The sequence below is a fragment of the Phalacrocorax carbo genome, chromosome 2, assembly GCF_963921805.1.
Source record: "Phalacrocorax carbo chromosome 2, bPhaCar2.1, whole genome shotgun sequence".
In the NCBI taxonomy this organism is placed as follows: Eukaryota; Metazoa; Chordata; class Aves; order Suliformes; family Phalacrocoracidae; genus Phalacrocorax; species Phalacrocorax carbo.
In genome coordinates this window covers 150,618,434-150,623,426 of record NC_087514.1, presented here as the reverse complement: position 1 = coordinate 150,623,426, position 4,993 = coordinate 150,618,434, and the positions used below count along the sequence as shown (strand labels likewise).

General features: G+C 46.3%; 1 long non-coding RNA gene across 1 annotated transcript; it reads right to left on the bottom strand.

Moving 5' to 3' along the window:
• Window positions 1-269: 269 nt before the first annotated feature.
• Window positions 270-2,895, bottom strand: LOC135312116 (uncharacterized). The gene is made up of 2 exons (XR_010371776.1): window positions 2,773-2,895; window positions 270-549 (listed from the first exon to the last, which is right to left on the bottom strand). It is a non-coding gene; the product is annotated as an uncharacterized LOC135312116 (long non-coding RNA).
• Window positions 2,896-4,993: the final 2,098 nt, after the last annotated feature.

Here is a 4,993-nt window from a genome sequence, read left to right as displayed (position 1 = left end):
ACAAGATAGGAAAAAGGTTGCACTTCACATGTTTTTTTTACACAAGGTGCAGCTTTGCTGTAGATAAACATAAGGCCAGGGCCTCAGGTCTCCAGCCTAGTATCCACGCTGGCCAGTGGGGTGGTACAACAACCACATCTCCTTTGCTCTCCGTATAGATGTCCTAGAAAGCAAATTCTGCAGCATATTATGAAAGATCATGTTCATCTGTGGCAGGGAGAGCTAACATCCATTGTGGTCCTTGCACAGCAAAGCGAAACACAGCCTGATTAGCCTCTATGAAGTGTTTAATAGCAAAGAATCAGTGCATGAGAAGGGGGCCTATTTCATCCAAAAGCAAGATCACAAGTCAATCCATGATTACATGGCCAAAGCCAACACTTTTTAAAAAATACAAAGGGATCCTTTTCCTCGAGGTCAGAGAGTGCTGGAGCAGAACCAGAGAGGAGCATCCAGAAATGCTTCTTTATTTGAGGGAGGCACCACTGTCAGGCTGCCATCGATCCTTTCGTTGGGTCACTGCTGGCCTGGGAGGATAGAGGTGGACTGCTACAGATCAGAAAACAAAGCAGACAGTTGGAAAGCTGCGTTAAAAATATGTATATAAAAATCTCTGCCACTTATTGTTGATCCATTAATCCCTGGCCAAAAGCATTTTCAGCCAGAGGCTGTCAGATGAAAAAGTCATATGAAACTTGTTCTCACAGCAAGTTAAAAAAGGGGGTGGGGTGGGAAGAGATAGATATAGGGTGGGTGGGGGTGGGTGGGGGTGTGTACACCCACATATCACACAAGAAAACAAACAAACAAAAAGAAAATACGAAGTTTTCTATGCCAATGTTGTAGTGCAAAGGAAAAAATCTAGAACAGTCCCACATACAACTCATCTTCCTGCACTTTGTAGCACAAGCAGCAAAATGATACCTGCAAGAGAATCCCAGCACTGAGGCCAGAACTCAGATCTGCCCCTCTGGGTGCTGGGTTTGGAAATCTGGTCTTCACAATCTATGACTACATGTGGGCAGTGGAAAAATACTACTGAACAACTAATTACCAAAAGCATTAGGTAACAAAATCCCAATTTAAATATTTGCAGGAGGTAGACAGAAAGGTGCCAGCCTGAAGCTGGTAATTACTTTTATTTCTGCCAAGAATCAGATATACTTCTAATAATAACTATGGGCAGAAAATATTAGTTAGAAAAACAGGGGATACTTACTCCCAGCTGCAGAAGAGACCAAAGTAGGCAGAAAATGTTGTGATGCGGGTGCACCAAGGTGGAGGGTAATGACTGCGAGGATAGGACTTGCACAATGTGGTGGCACTGCAGAGGCAGCCCTGCCCACTGTCCCCAGAGCAGGGAAAGCTCCAGGGCACCTCTTTCCTCCTGGGGGCAGCAAGGCTGGCTGAAAACTCTCTGTAAATGTATTGACTGCCTTCTTCCCCCTGCCCTGAGCCTGCAAATCTTGTGATGCTGATGAAGCCAGCGATGGTATTGTCCCTGAGGGACCATGTCTGCAGGTGCAGCAGTGCTGTCTGACTTTGTGGATCGTGCCACCAAAGGGTGGGTGACAGTCCCTTTGTCCTGGTGGGAGGTTTCCCTCTCCCCAGGGAGCTCTGATTTAGGCACTGTGCTTCACTTCCATGGCTCTTCCCACCTCACCCTTCATGCAGCCCTGACTCCTGGATGGAGGATTTTCTAAGTCCGCTCATGAAAAGACTGCGTGGACTCTGGTTTGTGGCAGACACTCACACCCCAGCCTGGCCATCACTGAGCAGGGCAGAGGCTGCGTCCCCACCACAGGCACCTCTGCTCAGAGACAACCCCATGTTGCTGGGTTGTCCTTCCTGGGTATGGTCTTTTCTAAGCACTCTGCTGAGAGGCTGCTGGGGCCACATTCAGAGCCTGCAGCCTCCCTCATTGTTTGGTTGCTCTCCCAGTGATACCAATGACATTTTTTGAGTCATTCCATTTCTCTGCTGCAACATTCTCCTGTCAGCTGGTTAACATGGTAATTATACAAGAAGCACACATCAAAGCAAAGCTGTCTTGGTACAGCAGTTTCCATATGCTGCTTAGCCTGCATGTCCCATAATCCTCTCATTTTGCCCCCGGTCCCTTTTATTTCTGCAGCGTCCAACACAGCCACTTTGTTTGTGCTCAGTGCACTAGCACATGCCATCGGCGACACAGCTCACTGCTGTGCTCACGATCGGCAGATCCTTATTTGATTGCTGAGGCATTAAATATGTACACTTATGGTGGCATAGAAAATCTGTGACCGCATTAGCCACACTGTCAAGTTTAGGAAAATCCAAACTGAGTTATGGTGGGGAAACAAGTTACCACATAATTTGAAGAAGGAGTCTGAATTAATTGGAAACTTCACAGGCTTAGATTTGGTTTCCAAGGCCTTCCCAGCCCACGCCTCTATCTGTATTATGCATTTTTTTCATTTGGGTCGTCTGTCCCTACTCCTGCCTGCATGACGCATCTGCAAGACACGAGAGTGGGTCACCAGTGCAATTCAGGAGTCTGACCACCACGTTACCCTCCCCAAGTCAGGTCTGGAGTGCAGACTTCAACCCAATCAAAGAGGCACTTCTTCGACTTCATTGGGATGAAGTAATTACTCAATAATTGCCAGCAGACCCATCTATGGAGGCAGACAAACCAAGATATTTCACTGTTCTCTCATATGTCTTGTACCAAGACTGGGCTTTTTCTTTCCTTGTTCAGTTGGATGTATTTTGTACCTACCAAAGACCCACCTTTACAACTCCAGCTTACACATGTGTGACGAGAGGTTGAGATACTGTGCTGCTGTTTTTCCATATCCAGCTTCTCAAAAAGAGATGATAGGCTTACACCACACCTCTGCTGCCAAACAGGTTCTTATCTTACAAAAGGTAGGAGAAGAGGGAGCTGCTTTTGGGCCTCCACAGCTCCCCTTGGCTCCTCACCCCACATCTGGGAAAGGACATTCCAGTTCTCTAGATCTCTCTGCAATTGGCCTTTGTGGACATGCAGCAGGTCCAGCCACTGGACAGGAGCCAGCCTGCAGCCCCCTTCAGGCACAGGGTTCTCTGAGCACCAGGTTCCAGGAGGTGCACACCTCCTCAGCCACAGCACCACAGCCTTTCCTCTGCTGGCTAGACCTGGCTAGCTAGCAGAAAATGGCCCAAATGCAGGAAGGCAAAGCGAGAGTGGATCAGCCTTGCACAAGTGCAGTATGGAGCACATATGTGGGAACATAATCCAGGAGCCAGCTGCAGCTCAGAGCCCCGTGCATGGGATTTGGCTGCTTCGTACAGCAGAAACCCTGCCACTGAGTCAGGCTGTCCCAAGCTTCTCTTGGAAGTGGCTGCATTAACTTTGGAAAGTTTCTCAAAGACTACGAAACATATGAATCTCCAATTTTTGCCAGAGATGGAGATTGTCTCTTTGTGAATGCGTGTCCCAACTGAAAGAATAGCTATTGGCCACTGTGACACTGTACAATCTCAAGTAGATTATGAAGGAAATCAGATGCACAGGGTTGCTTACAAGCATAGTGAGCTTTTGAGCCTTGATTAGGTTCAACATCTATAAATGAGTCTTTTGTTAAGTCTCATCTGCACTTATGTCCTGGAAAGGCAGCTGGAGTTCAAGCACCCACAGCTGTAGAAGTTTCTGGTCTCTGTAAATTCTGCAGGAGAAAGTGCTCTCATGGTTGGTGCAGTCTTCTCCATATTTGTCTTCCAGGCCTAACAATCACATAGATACTTAATATAAGTTTAATTTTAAAAATCTGGAAACTTTTTAGGCAGAATATTGTACAGCATTTCAAGCTAGCTTTGTACCATTGCTGGTCACAGAAGAGGAAAGCCTGACCTAGGATAGCAACCTGGCAGCCTGTACTAGGAGGTACAGTTCTTGCTGGCATAGGGGACTGACTCAAGTCTTATGTCCAGCATACAGCTTCTCTGTTTAGCTGTGTATCTATAAAGTCCCTCCTTTTTACCACTTTACAGCTATTAGTCAAAATCAGTTTTAATACGCTAGTGCAGAGCCTGAAATTGTGGCTCTCCTTTGGTGGATAGGAGCTTAGATGTGGCCAAAGGAAGTCCATGCAGGATGCATTCCTTGTAAGCATCACTTTTTATAACCATTTCAAATCTGTGTTTCAGATCGGCTCAGGGAAATTGAAGTAGAGAAGGTAAATCTGTCAAAAGGCAGTGAGCTCGGGGCCCCCTTCCCAAAGTGCTGTGGACACTTCTGAAAGCCTGCGCAACTTGCAGACAGTCCCAAACTTCACTGTGGAAAACCCAGCAAGAGTCCTGGCTTCTCCTCAGACTTAGATATAACCCCATTCATCAGAATCCAGCATACCTGATTTTCATCCTTGTGTCCCCTTCCTGTTCGTCAAACACAAAGCATCTTTTACCATGATGCATGACTGGACAGTTTACAACAATCTTTGATATTCATGTTGGCCTGCACCTACCCTTAAAGGAAACAAGCAGCAGAGTCCCCAGTATAATTCTTAGTGAGCTTGGATGCATGAGAGGCTTAGTATGAATAAAGAGAATGGACTGTTTGAGCTTTATGGTCCTTACAATCAGTAGCTTAACCTTAAAGTTATTCATTTACATGACTGCTGGCAAAAGTCTCACCGGCTCTCCAAACCAGTCACAAACTAGATCCAGTCCTACACTCAGAGCATACAAAGGACAGAGGAGAAAGCATAATTAAGAGGAGCACAAAATTTACAATGCAGTTAAAGGATATAGTACAAAAGCCCTCTGCTTTCAAAGTTCAGCTAAGCAGTGCAGGGACACCACACTCTCCTCTGTGTATTTGAGCAGTCCTGGGGTAGACTTTGAAAACCTTTGGACAGTGACTGCATTAGCACTGAGTTTTGTTTAATTTAGCACCCCTTAAGGGCAAGGTTGCCAGTGGGGTGTAGGTAGTTCAGCACACAAGAGCATGCTTGGGGAAGATCTCATTTCT